Source organism: Sphaerodactylus townsendi, linkage group LG07 (genome assembly GCF_021028975.2).
Source record: "Sphaerodactylus townsendi isolate TG3544 linkage group LG07, MPM_Stown_v2.3, whole genome shotgun sequence".
Taxonomy (NCBI): domain Eukaryota; kingdom Metazoa; phylum Chordata; class Lepidosauria; order Squamata; family Sphaerodactylidae; genus Sphaerodactylus; species Sphaerodactylus townsendi.
The window spans coordinates 33,202,884-33,224,054 of NC_059431.1; the positions used below are offsets into that span (position 1 = coordinate 33,202,884).

General features: G+C 40.7%; 1 protein-coding gene across 1 annotated transcript in view; it reads left to right on the plus strand.

Annotated features, from left to right (window-relative positions):
• The first annotated feature begins 6,227 nt into the window (after positions 1-6,227).
• ERBIN (erbb2 interacting protein) overlaps positions 6,228-21,171 on the plus strand; it is a 99,878-nt gene continuing 84,934 nt past the window's right edge. The window contains exon 1 of the mRNA XM_048502866.1: positions 6,228-7,193. The gene's annotated coding sequence lies outside the window, so the exon portion shown is untranslated. The remainder of the gene's footprint in view (positions 7,194-21,171) is intronic.

Sequence of the window (21,171 nt, forward strand, 5' to 3'; positions counted from 1 at the left end):
ATGGCAGAAGTCTCATTCGTCTTCTGTATCTTAGCTGCTGGAGTTTCATGTGTACTGTTCCTAGCTCTATTCACTGGTGAAAAAATTTTTGGCTTTTCATATGCTTTTTACCCTGTTTATTTATTACAGTTAAATAAGTTAACATATAGCTAGAACCTGAGTAGCTGTGCCTCTGCAAGGATACTTAGGGGATATATGAGATAATGTTCAATTGCTAAACAAATGCTGCCATTTGATGTAAAAGAATCTGTAATATTTTCCTTATGACAGCGTTTGATACTAATGGCCTATTGCTAAAATTACTTCTGAAATAAACAAGTGAGCCTTTTAGCCTCAGCTGTGATTAAAAATTTTCTTCCATGAAGATTAGAAATCCTGCATCTTAGTTAGGAGTAGCTTCAAAGGTTCAAGTACACTTGAAAAACTTTAGTTGCTGGAACATTTGAAGACAGGGATCCAGATCTATGTGTGGTTGGCTTCCATAAGTGAAAGACAACTTTTCAGATACCTTTGGGAAACACTTTCCCAGCCTCACAACCATTGCCCAAAGACTGGGGTCCTTATGCACAGCATTTCATGAAGTGGCACATTGAACAGAAAATCACTCCTTCACAGGTACATGTTGAAGTGTTTTGTATTCATTCAAAGGGAGGGGAGTTTGGATCCAAAGCAAATAATGTTCAGAGTTTCTGACCACAACATATCATTTTAGTGTTTATAGACATGGTTATTCAATAACAAATATGATCTGCAGTAACCTGAACAATTATATATATATCATATATATACACACACATATATATACATATATATACATATATATCAATCATGCACACATGCACACACAATCATGCACACATGCACACACAAATCATGCACACATGCACACACAAACCTATCATGCACACATGCACACACAAACCTATTCAAATGGCAAATCAGTGTGGTGATTAATGTTGGACTAGGGCAGTGGTGACGAACGTTTGGCACTCCAGATGTTATAGACTACAATTCCCATCAGCCCCTGCCAGCATGGCCAATTGGTCATGCTGGCAGGGGCTGATGGGAATTGTAGTCCACAACATCTGGAGTGCCAAAGGTTCGCCACCACAGGACTAGGATCTGGGGACCCAAGTTCAAATCCCTACTTCGCAATGAAAGATTGCTGGGTAACCTTGGGCCAGTCACACACCCTCATCTGAACCAACCTCACAGGGTTGTTATGAGGATAAAATGGATGTGGAGAACAATGTAAGCTGCTTTGGGTCTGCATTGGGGAGAAGCATGGGGTATCAATGAAGTAAAGAATTTTTTTAAATTAGTAACTTGAATAAATTGCTAATTCCCAAATATAAACTTTATGAACACTTTAAAAATCACAGTTATGTGAAGATTCTATTGAAAAGACGGCAGTTTTTACCAAAATACCCAACAGGTTGGATCAGCTATTTTAACTATAGGAATTATTCAGACAAAAAAAATTGGGGGAAAAAATCTAGTGGATTTGAATGGAATGGAAACATGTTTAGTGACATCAGTGGCACTTAACAAATGCAGGATTTTGGGTGGACTGTATGCAAACTCACAGCTATTCCCAATGTATATGGGACAATGTTCTGTTCAGTTCACCATCCCTACTGGCAGTTCTGGCAGAGAAGCCAAAGATTAAAGAGGCATGAAAATTAAACTACCTTAATCCTTTGAAGTGGTCCCTCCAGAACCAGATTAAGGAACATAAGGCAAACAGCATGTGGAAATCAGCACAGTTACTGCCAGTGTAGTTGGTTTGGTAGCTCTGAAAAATGCCAGACTCTGTGTTGATTACCCTGGACACTCACATGGATTAAATACACTATTTTTTTTTAGCATCATTCAAATAAAAAAAAACCTGGTACAATTATTAAACTGTGACTTAATTAATAAGCTGTGATTGAATATTCAAAGAGATCCCAACAATCTTTTAATAGTCTCATGCATATCACAAAAACCATGAATGAGTTATTAAAATAGGACAGAGGTTTGGGACGTAAATTCCTAAATCCTTGATCCTTCAAGGATTTCCCTGGTGTACATTTTTCTTCTAATAGAAGCACGAAGGGCACCTTCATAAATATGAACACAGGATGTAATAAACTGACTTCGTATTATTATACAAGCACCTTATAAAAAATAGGCAAAGAAATCTTTTGTAGAATTCCTTTCAGTCTCCCTTGAATTCTATGGTGGGAATTAAATGCTTCAATACAGTTGTGGTACAAAGCCCAAATAGTATTTAATTAAGTATTTTGCACATTGCAAACAAGACAATTCTCTGCTTTAGGATGTTTGTAATACTGTACCTCAATCTTACCTATACTTTTCTGCACATATCCTTACATCCCAATATGGACACAAGGAAGATCCTCGTTCCAGTGCTGGTATACAGCAACAAACATTGCCTGATTTTTGATTTTTCTGAAAATCATAGCATCAAAATGCAACTAGACATGATGGCATCCTTATGGCCCCAATGAGGATGCTGTCGCCATTTTGAAGTTATTTAAAAATGCCTCGAAAGACAAATCCTGATTGAGCCTGCATCACAAGGCTCTTGTTTACATCCCTCACACTTTATCAAATGCCAAAACAGCCATAGTCTCTCTCTCTCTCTCACTCACACACACACACATCAATTTCAGCATTTACCAAGGTGTGGGGGTGAGGAAACAAGAACACCCACTGTGCTGCAGTGATTGGGTCCTCATGGCATTTCTAAATTGCTTTAAAATGTGACAGCATGCTTCAGGAAGCCATAAAAATATCATCATGTGTAGTCCCTTAATCCTACTTCTTTCTGTCTTAAATTCAACTCTGATAACTCACTACTGCATTTCTATCCAGTGTTAGTCTTTTGCTTTGTACAATATCTGGTCTTCTCCTTGCTGTTATTTCTTCTCTTTCCCTCATACACATTTTGAGTTCATTACTACTTATTACAAACAGGTCCTCAACCAGTGCTCGTTCTTTGTTGTCTTTCCTTTTGATACCATTTGCAGCCCTCACTACACTTCAAACACCCTGCATTTCCTTTCTTCCTTACTGTTTGCTGTTTGACCATAGTATAGAACAGGGGTAGGGAACCTGCAGCTCTCCAGATGTTCAGGAACTACAATTCCCATCAGCCTCTGTCAGCATGGCCAATTGGCCATGCTGGTAGGGGCTGATGGGAATTGTAGTTCCTGAACATCTGGAGAGGCGCAGGTTCCCTACCCCTGGTATAGAACTATGTTTCAATGCATGTTTTGATAAATTTCTTTTTCAATACTAATCTTATTTCTTCTGTCAACAATTTTTATGTTTTATAAAATAACTGACAGGTTACCACACTTCTGCTGTTAATTTATATTATAGATGTTTCATTTTTTTAAAAAAAAGTTTGTTAAATTTAGATCTTGCTTACAACAGGATATTCCATACATTTTCATAAAGTTTTTATTTTGGAAACCAAATGTATTATATGGACAAGCATATTATGCAACTTTCCATCTGTATTTGCCATGTCACTTGCTGCAAATTATACCTAATTTTCTTCTTTCCATGGACTTTAATTAATTTACTTATTAAAACATATACATCCTGCCTTTTCTCATGGCTCAAAGTACCTTTCATAACTAAAGTAATTCTTTATTTTATTTTGTAACTGAGAAATATATTATAAAGTACAGGAACAATAAACAGTCTTGATAAATCTCAGTATTTGTTCATTCTAGCTATAGTTTCCTAATTTAAATGGTTTTTTATTCTTCTTTCCGTTCTTTTTATTAATGATATGTTTCATTTGACATTATCAAAAGCTTTCCCCCCTGAATCAGTAAATGCTATATAAGTAGCTCTGTTCGGTTTACAGGGATGGTTTCTCTTGTTCCATGTTTCTTATTGTTTCTTTTTGAGTTACCTTTATCAATATTTTTCTAGTATACCTTAGTCAACTTTTGATTTGGTGTTACTTGCATTTGTCATTTTTTTGCCTTTTTATTGTTTGAAATAATTTGCACACGGCTGCTAATTTCCTTTTCCCTATTAATTTAAAAATGTATACTTCAAAAATCGTTTGGGGATGTAGTCTGTTCTTTCCAATTTGTTCTTTTTTTACAGTTTTCATCTAACATTACCAACACTTCCTCTGTTACATTCTACCTTTTCCCTGTTACACCATCAGAAAGCTTTTATCCTGGGTATAACTGTTCTAACTACTGTATAGAACTAAAAGAGCTATATCTGATCATGTTCCATGTATTCACCAGGGCTTTACCTCCCAACTACAACATTCACAGCTCTGAAAACTGTACCTGCAAATTGGAAGATCTGCTAGAGCAACATTCAGTACTGGCCAACGAGTCATAACCACAAAATCAGCAACCTATGTCAAAGGCGCTTTGTGCTCTCATGTGGGACTTCCTGTATCCTGGCCATTGTTATTGCCCAATCTGGGGGTTGGGGGGCAGATCACCTCTTGGATTCAGTGTGGGGCTGCGCTGGCACTATTGTTCCTTCTGCCAGCATAAGGGGCACTCCCAGTGGCAGAGAGGGCAAGGACACCGATGTCTGGCTGCCCCACGGCTCCATGGCAGCGAAACCTGGAAATGGGCTTGCATTTGAGTGGACATTGGCACATGGGGGTGGGCAGGGTGTTCCTGGGGGATGGAGCCAACTGTTGTTGACTCCCACCTGGGCTTTCAAGCTGGGAATGTCATGGTCTGGGGTGGCATAACTCTGTTTAGCCCTATGGAGCAGTTTCAGGGGGTTGGGGGTTTGTTTTATATTTTAGTGATGAGGATTCAAATTGTTTTAAGACTGCCTGCTGCTGATGCATGACACTGTTACAGCTTCTACAACAGAAGGATTTGGAAGCGATCGTATTCTTTCACAGATGATGTCACATTTTAAGGGATGTGATTATATTATAAGGTCATATACATGTAAGCTTTCTTGCCCTGGCACTAGCTTGTCTATTTCACTGCAATCCTAAATTCCCGGGAGTAAGCCCCATTAAATAAATGGGACATTTTTTGTAGACCAAACTTAGGATTCCTCCCTGCTTGTACTCACAGCACTAACCAGAAGCTCTATCAACTCAATGTGTTTAGCACTGAAGGGAGCAGGCATGACAAGGAAAAACTGGTTGATTCTGCCAGGATGAGATGAGCAGCTTCAGTGCCCTCAAAAGTCAGCTGTCATCAAACAGGGGGCAAGACCGTATATATAACCAGTCATGTTTTAAGACAATAATAGGAGGAATGAGATTGATATATGCTTGCTGCACCTGTGAAAAACTGCTGCTAGGATACTTTGGATCTATAGAATTGAGCCACCAGGTCACCACTGAACTGGACTGGAGACTGATAAAATTATGCTTTTGCCTTGAAAGGCACGAAATGGGAGAACAGAAGACCATCTGGCAGCCTTTAAGCCATATTTATAGTTCCACATGGGTAGCCACGTTATTCTACAGCAGCAAAATAAAACAAGAATCGAATTGTAGACTAGAGACTAACCAAATTTATTCAGCAAGCTTTTGTGAATCAGGGTGAAAGAGTAAATTCTGATTCATAGAAACGTATCCTAGAATAAATTCTGCTAGTCTTTTGTTCCTGTTTTAAAATATGTAATTTTTGTTTACACACACCATGACTGGTTGGGAGTTGGAAAGATCAAGTGACCGTCAAGTGAATGTAAGTGCGATCCTGTTGCCTGCTGCGTAATTTTCTTTCCTCGTTCGCTGCCTTTCTCCTTCATCCCATACTAAAGCTGTTTTATCTTTTCCAAGTCCTTCCTATTTCCAATTTTAGTCCATTCACCTTCTTCTAACAGACACCTTTTTAAATTAAAAAAACAACACAACCCTCTCAGCTTTTCTTCCCCTTTCGAAGTTCCCTTACAGCCTTTCCCCACGCCCCCTCTCCAGTCCCTTTCCTACCTAAATAAAAGAACTACAACCTTCAAAAAAAAAGATTCCTCCCAGATGGCTTGAACTCGCACACTCTCTCTCCCCCTCTTTTTTTCAACACACATCCGAACATGATCTTCGCGACTGCCCTCCGGAGCAGACTGATTGGCTGTTAGTAGGAGTCCCTCTCTCCGGATTGGCCAAGTCGTCCTGCCGCTCGCTTCGCCCATTCCAGACTTGTTGTCTGGCTCTGAGCTGAAGTCTGAAGGGGAGCGGGTGCAGCTGCGCGCTGGGGGCGACTGAGGGAGGGAGGGAGAGTGTCAGTCAGTCACGCCTGGCTGTCTGGGCGGCGCTGCAGTGCCTGCCCCTGGCCTGGGCGGCGGCGGCAGCACTAGTAGTAGTGGAAAGGGGAGAGCTGCTCCCGCCGCCCTTGCGTGTCGCGGGCGCCCGCCCTCTTTCCCTGCCTGCCGCCGCCCTTGTCCCTGGGGAGCGTCGAGGAGACACCTCCGCGAGCCCCTGGCCGAGCCCAGAGCGAGGGGAGCGGGAAGGAGAGGGCGGGAGGAAGGAAGGAAGGAAGGAAAGGGGGAAGTGGAGGAAAGGAGGCGCTCTGTGTGTGTGTGTGTGTGAGAGAGAGAGAGGAGGAAAGGAAAGGAGGCGAAGGAGGAGGAGGGAGGAATAAGCAGCGGGAGGCTGCCGAGCGGAGCAGAGGGCTTGTTGCTCGCCCTTTCTCAGCCTCTCCTCCCCGCCTCACGCCCCTGGAGGCGGCGCGGGGCTGCGGCAGGCTCCACAGCATCCAAGGCCCGGCCTAGCGAGGTGACTCCGGAGCGTCCGTGCTTGGGAAAGCGCCGCCGAGGCGCGGGCATTGCGGCCCCGCTGTTGCTTGTTGCTCCCGGCCAGGGAGACGGAAGTGGCTCTTTCGCAGCCGGGCGGCGTCGGAGGCACCTGGAGCGGCGAGGAGAAGAGAAGCCGAGAGACGCTCGAGACCCACCTTGGTTGGCCCGGTCGGATGAGGGGAAAGTGAAGGGGAAGAGGGAGAGCAACGAGGGGGGGAAGAAGCGAGCACTCCCCACCCGCATCCTCTGGGCCGTGAAGCTCGGCGCTGCTGCTGCTGCATTCTTCTTCTTCTCCCTGCCCAAAGCTGTTGCGCGCTTTTCGTTTCCTCGACTTGGGAGAAAACTTGGTTTGGATTTAAAGCTTCCTTGGATGGTGGAGGAGGAGAGGATTTGGAGCAAATGGAGGAAATCTGGGCGCCCCAAGTGTGAGATAGGTAAGGGGGGGGGGGTCATGTATTTGTGTAATGAATTTCACAAAATCTTCTCCATGGACTTAAATATTGGGCGTGATGGAGCGAGTTAGTAACTTCATTTTGAGACCGTCGTTTGACTTCTGCTGGCCTTTTTTATTTGTTTTTAAATGTCTTACCGGATCGTCGATTTGGTTTCCTGTTTCGTAATATTTTTTTGTGCTTGCGAGCCTTTCCCCGCTTAAGACGAGGAATCTACGAGAGTCGCCTCTCTCTCTCTCTCTTTCTCTTTTTTTTGTTAAAGCTTCTTAAACAGAAGTTTCTTTGTTCCACAGCAGAAGGTATTGAAGTGAAGCTGCCCGATTATGCATTCCCGATCTTAAAACATGTCGTCTGTAGAAACAGTTGCTGAACCGGTAACTTTCTTTCTTCCTCTGAGAAGGTTTGGGTTGCTTAAATAGTTGCTATTCTCTTTTGTTTTGTGCACGAAAAGAGTTCTTCCGTGGAGAGACTGGTGCATTTGTTTTAACCGGTCCATGGCTACGTGTTAACACACATTTTAGAAAGTTGTGTTAAAATATTTGAAAGTCAATTCCTCCCCACCCTCCATGTAGTTCGAAGATGTTTGAGCGCTGGAGGCAATTCACAGATCCATAAATCATTCCTTAAAAAGCAGCACTGATGCTATCTGGTAATAACAGCTCGGCTTTATTTGCAAGGTTGTATCCCCAAGAGAGTTTATATACCAGCTCTTTTCCAATGGTATCCCGAACAGGCTAGCTGATTCATGCTTATTATCTTTTGACTGTATGGGTAGATCTCGGTGTCACTGGGAAACTGATGTGCAGGAGGCTACCAAATGATTCCTTCGTTAAAATGTTATTACAATGGGATAATTTTTCAATAAATGCAGCATAATATTATGTTATAGAATATTGATTTGTGTCTGAAGAGGGAACCCTTACAGATATAGTTTTCTGTGTAGAATACTTTTATCAAAATGGTAAACTTTGTGGCTGGAATATCTGTAACTGAGCTGTCTGTACTGGAGAAGCAGACTTCCATATTTTGATTTTTATGGTTTGAAAGAGGTCAGTTTCAGTTGATTAAAAACTTGATTCATCAATCAAAAATATGTAAACTCTCTTAAACTATGTACATTATCCTCAGAGGCACCAGAAAAGGTTACTCTTGGCCATCTCAGAGGACTGGACAGAATAGATGGCGGTCAACTTCAGCTTCCTTATAAGGCTTATACTTGGCAGAAAAGCAGTGATGTCTAAATAGAGTAAGCCTTTCACAAAGAATGATCACTTCCAACACAGCTTTTCATTTCTAGCAGTGATTCCCAAGGAGATAAAGTGCATCACTGTGTGATACATGAAGCCATGCACTGCTATATTTTTATTTCTTTTGAACTTTTGGTGTTTCCTGGTATTATTTTTAATACTTTTCTAAACTTAGCGTTCCTTAAATTAGCATAACCACAGATAACAACCTTTCAAAACATTCAAGGGTAACATGGCATATGTGTATTAGTGATGTGAATGGACTTTTATGACAGTTTAGAAGTGTCATGTTATTGTTCTTGGCAAGCCAAATTAATCTGGTGGTGTGAAAATAGGTTAGCTCACTTTGTTTAGTTGGTTCAAAACCTGTCTATTAGCTGTGTGCACGTACTATCAGTTGTTCATGGAAAGTTTTACTAGTTTGTCTTTTAACTGAATTGCCCAGTGTTCTTTTTTCAGTATATCTATTTACAGATTTGCCTGCATGTGTCTTTTCACATTCTACACTACAAAACTGATATAGTGAAGTATTGATGTTGAGAAAGGTAGAAAAAATAGCTGTGGGCACACTGGTGTTGTTCAGTGTAGTTTAATTTTTCTAATCTAAGATGCTTAATTTTTATAAAAGCTTGGTAACTTCCAATAAAGTCTTAAAACCTACTATGCTGTTTATAAGGCCACCGCTGTTGTAAAGTTCTGTTTCCTTGAGGAAATATTTTCTGTAGTGTTTCAGTGTACATGCAGTTTTGAAGGAAAATGGATTATTCTTTCTGAGATTAAGAAAAATAAAAGTTTAGTTCCTCAGTATATTAGTTGAGGTTACATCATTTTGTTAAAAATTGTGAAGCAATCAGACAAATGCGAGATAATTTAGATAAATTCAGATAAATCCATGTCTCTAGTCTTTAGTGAGTCATTTTGAGAGGAGCAAAACCAGTAAATCTATGCAGTTGGTTCTGTAGTGTCAATAAAAAGTAATTGAATAGGCAGTTAAAGCTGGAGTAGCCAAACCATAATCTTGTGGCTGTTTTTATGATGGCAGATCTCTTTTGGAGCTTTGGTAAGAAACTGGAGATTGTTCAGTTTATTAAAATTGCTTTGTGAATATCACTTTTAAAAGACAAAATTGCCCTGTGTGATTCTGACAGTTGCATAATTACCTTTCATGAGGCAAGCAGATACTTACAATTTTATGAACAGTCATCCTCATTAGGAAGATTCATCATTGCCCCCCCTCAAGCTAGGCTAAACCACATATGTAATACTGCTGCTGGACACTCCTCCCATATGAAATTGGGAAAAATAGCCAAATGACTATTATGTGCAATGTTCCAGGGGTGCATGTGAACTGTTCCTGTCACTTCTTACTCTTCTGTAATCAGATATTGAGCATTGATTTGCTGTTTTCTTCTTAAGAGTTGAAATTGTCAGCTGTCTTGATTGGCCATAATTATTTTCAAAGTTGTTTCCAGAAGTGCTAAAGGGATGTTTGAATCTAACCAATAATTCCCAACAAAGAATTAAAACTTATAGATGCATTGAAGTAGCAGTTACTTAAACTTCTGGACATTTATAAATTACCATAAAACATTCTTGAAAGATAACACTGCTTACCTTTTTTCACTGAGGCTCATTTCGCACATGCAGAATAATGCACTTTCAAACTGCTTTCAGTGCTCTTTGAAGCTGTGTGGAATAGCAAAATCCACTTGCAAACAGTTATGAAAGTGGTTTGAAAATGCATTATTTTGTGTGTGCAGAAGGGGCCTGAGTGTCCTGCATTGATTACAACTATTAAGATAGGTAAGGATGACTTCTGAACAAATCAGGGTGTTTATAGGGATTGCCCTGGACTGGGCTGCAGTCTTCCAAAATCACCCTATACAGCTGCATTGGAAGGCATATTTAAGAACCATATTTTCAGGAAGGCTTTCAATTGTGCTGATAGTACTGCTGAAATAGTAAATTTTTAGTGTTTTTAGTGTCCTTTTTTTACTTTAATGCTTTTTATGGCCATTTGTTTTATATGTTGTCATCTGTCTTGTGGGTAGGGGTTGGATGAAAATATTTAAAATACAACATGTATATTTTGTTCAAGTTATTCTCAACACAGTTTCAACAAAGGAAGCAAATCCACAGCAAAAATGTACATCTTTAAACATACTCATGAAAATGATAAAACTGCTTTAGAAAGGGCATCATATTTGGGAAAAAATATCATGCCACAACATGGCTGACTTAAGGTCAAAATGTGGGTGAGCTGCTAACAAAGGATAGTTTGAGAATATGATGCCCATGTTCACCTTTGCATGTTGGAATAATTTGTGTCTGACATCTCACCTGTTGACAGTCCTAGTTTGAATGGAAGTGTAAAATGGAGCTTGTTGGTTCAGGTTGTGGTTTGCTCTGAAGCAGAAGTCATTAATTGACTCTGAGCACATGATTGGCGGGTGTGAGGGGTGCTTAGTGAAGAGAGCAAATGTGCAGCTGATTCATGTAGTGCTAAACAATAGTTTGGTATTACATTTGGATCTTGCCGTTAGAGACAGAGACTTGAATGATCATGGACGGCCACACTGGGTAAAAAAAGGGTAAACCTTTATATCTTAAATGCACTTCCCTTCACATCTATTCCTGAACAGGAGAAAAGGTGCAACATGCCAATAGGGCCGCGTGTAGATTCTGCCATTGATCACTCACAAATTTTACTCCTACATGGGTCAAACAATGTAAGGAAAAATGGGGAGTGTTCAATGATGTCATTCTAATGGATTTGCTGTTATTATGTCAACAGAAGAATACCTTTGAAACATTATGCTGTTTTGTGATACAGCTATGTTTACTTTTCCTTTAACTGGATTTACATCCCGCCCAACTCCAGCCAAAGGTCGGCCTCGGGGCAGCTTGCACGTAGTCAACATATAATATCAATATATAATGCAATAATCAGTACAGTACAGTAACCAGTACAATCTATAAATAATACGAAGTACAATAAGCAATGTAAGTACAATAAGCAATGTAAATTTAAATCAGCACAATAAATGGTTAACATTTACAAAATATACAAACTTAGGCATCTTTGCATTTTCCATTTCAGTCTTCAACAATGGATAAATTTGCCCAAACAAAACTGTAAATAAATAAATTGGAAATAAGAACATAAGAACATAAGAACTAGCCTGCTGGATCAGACCAGAGTCCATCTAGTCCAGCATTCTGCTACTCGTAGTGGCCCACCAGGTGCCTTTGGGAGCTCACATGCAGGAGGTGAAAGCAATGGCCTTCTGCTGCTGCTGCTGCTGCTCCTGAGCACCTGGTCTGCTAAGGCATTTGCAATCTGAGATCAAGGAGGATCAAGATTGGTAGCCATAGATTGACTTCTCCTCCATAAATCTGTCCAAGCCCTTTTTAAAGCTATCCAGGTTAGTGGCCATCACCACCTCCTGTGGCAGCATATTCCAAACACCAATCACACGTTGCGTGAAGAAGTGTTTCCTTTTATTAGTCCTAATTCTTCCCCCCAGCATTTTCAATGAATGTCCCCTGGTTCTAGTATTGTGAGAAAGAGAGAAAAATTTCTCTCTGTCAACATTTTCTACCCCATGCATAATTTTATAGACTTCAATCATATCCCCCCTCAGACGTCTCCTCTCCAAACTAAAGAGCCCCAACTGCTGCAGCCTCTCCTCATAAGGAAGGTGCTCCAATCCTTCAATCATCCTTGTTGCCCTTCTCTGCACTTTTTCTATCTCTTCGATATCCTTTTTGAGATGTGGCGACCAGAACTGAACACAGTACTCCAAGTGCGGTCGCACCACTGCTGCTTTATATAAGGGCATGACAATCCTTGCAGTTTTATTATCAACTCCTTTCCTAATGATCCCCAGCATAGAGTTTGCTTTTTTCACAGCTGCCATGCATTGAGTTGACATTCCCATGGAACTATCAACTAAGACGCCCAAATCCCTTTCCTGGTCTGTGACTGATAGCACTGACCCCTGTAGCGTGTATGTGAAGTTTGGATTTTTTGCCCCTATGTGCATCACTTTACATTTAGCTACATTGAACTGCATTTGCCATTTCTTAGCCCACTCACCTAATTTATCAAGGTCCACTTGGAGCTTTCGCAATCCTTTGTGGTTCTTACCACCCTACATAATTTGGTATCATCTGCAAACTTAGCCACCACACTACCCACCCCTACTTCCAGGTCATTTATGAATAAGTTAAAGAGCACTGGTCCCAATACGGATCCTTGGGGACACCACTCCTTACATCTCTCCATTGTGAGAACTTCCCATTTATACCCACCCTTTGTTTCCTGTTCCTCAACCAGTTTTTAATCCATAGGAGGACTTCCCCTCTTATTCCTTCATTGCTCAGTTTTCTCAACAGTCTCTGGTGAGGAACTTTGTCAAAAGCCTTTTGGAAATCCAAGTAGACAATGTCCACTGGTTCCCCCTTATCCACATGTCTGTTTACACCCTCAAAGAACTCTAGTAAGTTTGTAAGACAGGACTTGCCTCTACAAAAGCCATGCTGACTCTTCCTCAGCAGGTCTTGCTTTTCTACATGTTTAATAATTTTATCTTTAATGATAGATTCTACTAATTTACCAGGAACAGATGTCAAACTGACTGGCCTGTAATTTCCTGGGTCCCCCCTAGACCCTTTCTTAAAGATTGGTATGACATTGGCCATCTTCCAGTCTTCAGGGATGGAGCCTGATTTCAGGGATAAGTTGCATATTAATGTGAGAACATCAGCAATTTCATGCTTGAGCTCTTTAAGAACTCTTGGATGAATGCAATCTGGGCCAGGGGATTTGGTAGCATTTAGTTTATCAATGGCTGCCAGAACTTCTTCCTTGTCTACCACTATCTTCGCTAGTTCCTCGGATTCACCTCCTAAGAAGCTTGGTTCAGGTGCAGGAATTTTCCTCACCTCCTATTGGGTGAAGACAGATGCAAAGAATTCATTCAGCTTCTCTGCAATCTCCCTGCCATCTTTTAGCACACCCTTTGTTCCTTTGTCATCTAACGGGCCTACCGCTTCCCTAGCTGGCTTCCTGCTTTTGATGTACTTGAAGAACTGTTTGTTGCTGGTCTTGATGTTCGCAGCCATGCGTTCCTCATAATCCTTTTTTGCCTCCCTTACAAATAATAAGAGTTCCCACTAACACCTACTAAATCTACTTCCCTGAGTCTTCAAAAAGTTTTGGTTTTATCTGCATAGCACCTTAATTCTTGTAGTGCAAAACAAATATTCGTGTTAAAGAGGGAGCATTGTTCAATAGCTTTTAAAGAAGTCATTAAATCTATACTTTTAAGAATTCAGATGCATTATCTCTGACTAGTCAGCTATATTTTTTCTTCATTTATGCCCTGCTATGTTTATGTTCATATTCCTCAACTTTAAAGATGAGGTACTCCTTAATGTTGTATCTACTTTTTTTTCTAGCCAACTTAAAACCGATTAGAAATCTTAAATACTCCGTTAGCTTCTGTAGTACTGAGAAAATCTGAGAAGTAACACTTCACTAGCACTGTTTATGGCAGGTTACTAGGATTTTTCCAGGCCTGAGTTTTTGTGCTGGCTCTGGCGTACCCATTGGATTCAGCCTAGATGTTATCATGTGTTTGGAAGAGGTTTATTAGAGTGCTTAAAATTGTTCTTTCGAGTGGAACTGGAAGTTTTTCTTTAGATGTCTTGTCCCAACTGTCAGTGTACAAGTTGTACTTGCAAGCGCTTGTTTGTTTGCTTGCTGAATAGCAAGCCGCATTAGCTAAGCAATACAAAAGAAAAACGGAAGATAGTGAATAAGATACCCTGGAAGGAAAGGGGAGCTGATCAGTTTGGGAAATTGATAGGGGAAATTAATGCCAGAGACAAAAGTTACTAGGTTGAGGGAAGAGGCAGTATTCTAATAACCTGAACACCATCTGGTCCAGACCTTGAAATGGATACCTCCTCTATCAGTCATTCTTTATATTACTTTTCTTTCAGCAAGTGGGGCTGCATCTGTTAGTGTGTCATGATGTTTTGGATTTTTGCTCCATTTTGAAGATTAAAATGTCTGGGGCTGAAAATTTTCAAATTCCCATTTGCTTAGACGTATAAAAGTTTTGATCAGTCTGCTGTTGGTATTTTATATTCATCTTTCTATTCACAAAGTACTTCAGTCAAACTCTGTTGATCTTTACAGCACCAAAAAAAACCTTGGTTTTTTGCTACAGTAGAGCAGAAATTGTAACTTCTGTACCATGTAACCTCTCTACCATTAATTCATGTGATAAAATTTTTCAAACTGGTGGATGATTAATGATTATTCTTCCAGGATGATAAGTTCTAATATATAGTGTGAACTCTGAACCAGAAGAACAGGTCCTTAGATTATCCCATTCATCAGAGAATAGTTCCCTTGTGGGTAATTGTAAGGCTCTGTTCTAGAGAACCTGTTTTTCATTCAGAAACAAACATTCACACATGGTTCACCTTTTTGCCAACTTGTGTACAAACTTTGTAAGAGCATAATAAAACTGTGCTGATGGAAAGTGCGATCAAATTGCAGCCAACTTAGTGACCCAATAGAGTTTTCAAGACAAGAGGTCTTCAGAGATGATTTGCAGTTGCCTGCATTCATCTAGAGATTCTGGACTTTCTTCATGGTTTCCTATTCAAGTACTAAGTATGGCCAACCCTGCTAATTTTCTGGGATCCCATGGACTTGGGCTACCTGGGCTGCTCTAATCAGGGCAATAAAACTGTAGCCAAGGATTTGTTCAACATATTCGTGTAGCTGATTGCTTTCCTGTGGTTCTTAGCAACACATCTCTTGAGCAGGATGCCTGTTAGAATGTGGGGGGGGGGGGGAAGAGAGTGAAGTTGTAGGCCTAGAAATGTTGGCTATACTTTCCTTTTCTTTTTATTTTATTACATTTGCTACCACTCTCTTCCCAGCCAAAGGCTGGGCTCAGAGTGGCTTACACACATTATTAAAATATACAGTGATACAATGCACAATTCAACACAATGATAAACACTAACAATGTCCCATATTAAAACTGAATTAATCCCATATATGACTATGGTGATTGACAATTTAAAAGTTTGATAGGCTCCCACAAGGGCCGTAGTATAAAACAACATCTCCCCCTTCCATTTATAATTCAAATTTTCAATTCCACTTTACCACATTGGGAAAAGGAGAAAGGGGAACAACTATCAGGAGGCTAGCAAGTTGGCCAACAGTGTAGCTGTCTCAACCAAAGGAGCAGTGGAACATCTCCATTTGTAGGTCCTGTGGAACTGAAGTAAATTCTGTAGGACTCTGGTCTCAGGAGACAGAGAGTTCCACCAGGGCCCCTGACTCTGGTTGAAGCCAACCGGATGCTTTTAGGGCCAGGGACTACCAGGAGGTTACTACCGGTTGATCAATGTGTCTTTCGGGGGCAATATGTGGTGATGCAGTCCTTCAGATACAATTGTCCCAGGTTGCTCAAGGCTTTGAAGGTTAACACCGGACCTTGAACATAACCCGGAATTCAACTGCTAACCAATGCAAATGGTAGAGCACAGGTCAACAATATACTCCTGGCAAGAACTCCCGCCACCCATTCTGAACCAGTTGCAATTTCTGGAACAGTCTCAAAGGTAGGCCATTGTGCTACCTAAACAAATAGTTTACAAAGCCACCAGAGGAAGACAAGCATCAATCCATAAGAAAAAGGGAAAAATTATTTCATGTTTCTCTCATGAAGTTGGAAGCAGTCCTTAAGTGCATAAACTACATCTTGTATTTGAATGCTTTGGACATCTACAATATGTACAAGAATTATTGATTCTATAGATTGTCTTACATGAAAATGTATATACTGCTTGTTTTTGGTGAGTGAAACCTTCTTTAAAAAGTGTCCCACTCATTCCAAAAGAGAGAATGTTATAGAACTTTTTTTCATCCTCACCAATTTTCCATTTGTCATTGGCTACTTTTACCCATCTATTTCATGTTGCATAGTTGTTTGAACCTTGATAATGTCTTCATCCTTGATGCTGAAGCTGTTTGTTTTATCTGTTTTGTCTCTTAACATTTCAGAGGATGGTATTCATTAATTTGTTTTTAAATCTTGTAATATATAGTTAGTGATTAGTTTAACTACTGCAATTCCCCAGTCTACTAAGAATGTAATTAATATTGCAGCTATTTGTCAGGATTATATCTTTCATTCAGTTTTGGATCATAATCTACATCTTTCGCCTTTGGTACATTATAATCCCATATTTGGTGCAAGTCATTATTAGAATAGTCAGTTTACTTACATGGCAGTTTAAACTTGATTTTTGGTTTCAGTTATCTTTGTCTTGCGTGCAGCCTTTAGATTTTTCCGGAACTGGTATAAAAAGACGTGCTTCGCTGATATGAAAAAGTCCCCCAGTGTTCCTAAGAGCAATACCATAAAAAGAGTAATAAGCCTCCCTTTTGACTGAGAAAGTTTTTATTCTGCATTGAAATCAATATAGCAAGTGGTATTTCTTCTGAGAGTAAACGCTTAGGGTTTTGTTTGTTAGTTTCTGGCAATTAAAATACAATACAGTGTTCTTTTTGCTAGAGTGCCTTTTGAAGTACACTTTGTTCTGACAGTCATCAACTGGTGCCATGTGGAGTTATCTGTCCTGCATTTTTCTTCCTGATGTCTCCACAGATTTGATTGCTTGCCCCAACTGTGATTAACCTTCACACAGGCTTGGGATTGATGTAATGCTGCCTTCTAGTTATGGTTCTAAGGTCAGGAGCAGGTTATGGGATTGCACCTTCTCTTTCCGTGTCCCTCTGAAACAGTTGGAGAGGCTTCTTTCATTATTTTCTGCATTCTGATTCCTTGTACATATTCCATAATTCTGAAATCTGTTGTCATTGGCATGGCAATTCTTTATGTAATGAGCAGCACTACATTTTACAACGGAGCAAAATTAGTCACTAGTTGGAGTCTGCCTAACTTTTCTGCTAATGGGGGAGTGGGTGATTTTGCTGATTTTTCCCTCTGCAGTGGATTTCTTCCTCAGTATTATCCTGGAATTAACACTTCACGTGGAATTTGAGGTTGAAGAGGTGGAGGTGAGAAAGTAATTCTGACCAATTCCTCAGGGAGGCAGGACTAACTTTAACAACCTCTGTCTCCTAGTTCAAAGTCATCCAGCTCAGTTTTACTTCCTGCCTTGATTTTGGGGAAAAAAGCTTTTCACCCTTTTTAACTTGCTTTTCTCATAGAGTGATTTCAGACCTGGAGGAGAGTCTCCTAACCTCTCTAGCCTGTCTTCCTTCTTTACACCTTCTTTTCACACCTCCTCTGGCTCTGCTGTTTGTTTTGTCTTCAGTACTGTTCTCCACTCCCCTCCCTCTACTTCCTTCCTCTTAATGGGCCTGCAACCCATCTTAGAGGCTTTGGAAGGAGATGGAAGGACAACTTCCTCTCTGAGATGTGGACCCAGTTGGTGAGAATCGCCCATATCAAATGCTCCCCTGACCTCAGAGCAGAAGCAACCCTTGCAGTGAGTATCCAAGGCTCCATTCCTCCCTGCTCCAGTTTATCCTCATAGCAGCCCTATGAGGTAGATTAAGCTGAGAGGGACCTATGGTCACCCAGTAAGCTTCCAAGTAGGTATTTGAACCCGGGTCTCCAGTACCCTAGTCTGACCACTACTTCTCAGTGGCTCTTAATTTCAAAATATGGCATTGCATTTCTATCTATTTGTTATATTTTATGTAACAAAATTATTGTGTGGTCATGTAGTTTTCAGATTTAGCAGCATGCTCTAGTTGCCATTTGTGGATTGGTGTTGTTATTTTCATGGTCAAATTAGAAGGAGCTGGAGTTGGTTTTGATCCTGCTTTTCTCTTCTGTAAGGAAGTGGTTTACAATCACCTTCCCTTCCCCTTCCCTTCAGACACCTTGTGAGGTAGGTGGGGCTGAGAGAGTTCTGAGATAACTCTAACTAGCCCAAGGTTACCCAGCAGTCTTTCTGTCAAGGAGTGGGATACAAACCTCTGTTGTTAAGACCTGCGAAAAAAGCCCCTTGAATTATGAAGAAGAACTTGCTATGTTCTCTCCCCCCCCTCTTTTTCTGATGAAAAATCAGGGGATTGGGGAACACTGAGAAAGCTGCATTTTTAAATGCATGTTAGGGTAAGGTTTTGCTCCCTTAAAGTGTATAATGTGAAAAATTTTCATATACGCTATCAGTATATTTTCAAGATAACTATATCTGTGGATACAGACAAGACTAATCTTTCTTCAAGCCTGAAAAAAAACCCCAGCTTTGCGGTAAACAAACACCCACATATTTTGGGGTTAACTCCCCAAAACAGAAGCAGAAGTACTTGTAACCTTAAGACATGAATGCTGTCAGTGTCTGTTGCTGGGCAATCACAACAGTATTACCAGCCATCAGGCCTTGGTTTCTCTCAGTAAGAGGCAGGGGCCAGGGCACTTTCCAGGCCTGTTTAGGCAGGAAAAAGGAAGGAGCTATAAGGGCTTTCAGAGAAGGCAAAGAAAAAAATGGTGGGAAGGGGAAATGAGATGATCTTCAAAAAGTCCTTGTGAGTCCTTTGTCTGGTAGATATAGCCTATGTATATTGTTTCAGTGATAAGTTATTGTTTAAATGGGAATGAGTTTGGCAATAGTTAATACATTATAACATGTGTAAGTACTTTCAAAATAAAACTCCTGTATGATATCCAAATGCACTGGTTGGCCCTCTTATTGTGGCTGTCAAGATATATTTCTGTTCGAATAATACACTGTGTTTTGTTTACTGTACAACTTGTTTTCTATTTTCAGAGGGCAGCTGGTCTGGTCTGCACTAGAGCAATTAGAATCGAGTCCAGTGGCACCTAAGAGTCCAACAAGATTTCCAAGATATAAGCTTTCAAGAGTCAATGCTCCCTTTGTCAGATGCGAGTAGGAATGGAGGTCTCTGAGTCTTAGAGCCCAGTCAGGTCTTGTGAAGAGGGAACTCAGGATACAAAGATACAGTGTCTGTCTGCTTGATTAGAGCAGAGGTTATATGCTTGAGGGTAGAAAATTAGCATCTGTAGTAAGATAAGAATCTTATGTTCATCGTCAGCCCTGGAGAGTCACTTGTCCTGAACTTAATGAACTCAAGTTCAGCAATCTTGCATGGCAATCTGCCTTTCATGTTTCTTTGTTTGAGGTCTGCCACTCTTGGGTCACCAGTGGAAAGACCTGGACATTTTTTTTTCTCCCACTGATGGGTATTGTGGGTTTTCCAGGCAGTGTGGTGGTGGTCTGGTAGTCTTTGCTCCTAATGTTTTACCTGTGATTGTGACTGGCATGTTCAGAGCATATCATGGTAAGATTCATTTCAGACCTGTTTGTAGAGAGTGGAAAGGCATTGCTGACATTTGATAGCCTATATCAGTGGTTCTCAACCTGTGGGTCGCGACCCCTTTGGGGGTCGAACGGCCCTTTCACAGGGGTTGCCTAAGACTCTTCATCAGTGTTCTCCATCTGTAAAATGGATAAATGTTAGGGCTGGGGGTCACCACAACATGAGGAACTGTATTAAAGGGTCGCGGCATTAGGAAGGTTGAGAACCACTGGCCTATATAATGATGGAGGATGAACAAGTGAGTGAACAGAGATGGTATGGCTAGAGGTGTTAGGATGGTGATTGTGTTGTCAGAGTACATGGGGACAGAGCTAACATCTTGGTTGTTACAGGCCCTGATCCCAGAGTCCATGTCCATGTTAGGAAGGGTATTGTTGTGGGTAAAAAGTTGCTTGAAGTTAAATTGCTGTCTGAGGGCAAGAAAGGGTGAGAGTATCATTATGCAGCATAGACTGTAGATTGTTAATGATATGGTGAACTTGTTTGACCTGAGAGCTGTATGAGACCACCTGTTGTTGTTTCATTTGGACTTGTAGGAGGTTATCCCTTGATATCATTATGGCTTTATTGATTTGTTTCTTTACTGCATCAAGATACTGTAATTTCAGAAATGTCTGGTGTAGATTCTGCATGTGAGAATTTCTGTCTGAGGGGTTGCAACAGATGCGGCCGTAGCATGGAGCTTGGCTGTAGACAATGGATTTTTTGGTTTGGCAAGAAATACATTTTCTAGAAGCCACTGTACAAATATATAATAGAAGTATAAAAACTACCTTATATTGGAACTTGTTGATCACCAAACATAACTGTATGCCTTCAGTCACCATCCTAACACACCAAACCATTTGGTTTCTGGGACCTGTTGAAGCTCTGGGTTGACCTTTCCTTAAATGAATTAGCCTTCTGTATTTGAGGAGACTGTACAAATGGCTATTGCTGATTACTGGGACATTGATTCTTCTGTGTGTGGTTAGGTGTATTTATTGTATTATTTATTTTATGTTTCAATGTGTATCCTGCCCTCCCCCGCAGGGTTCAGGCCGGTGAGCAACAAGATAATAAAAACAACCATCACAGTAGCACAATAAAGTTTGTTGAGTGCATGAATGTGCCATGAGTGGATTCCACAGATCTGTTCTCTGTGCTAGTAGAGGCATTGTTTTCTATGAGAAGGCACCTTCCTTGCACAAGAGGCTCTCTGTCGATGGAATCCCCAATCCCCCTTATCTGTTTAGCTCTGTGTACTTAGGAAATACTTTCTCTATTGCACTCTTGCACTTTCTGGCTGTTGACATTTGTA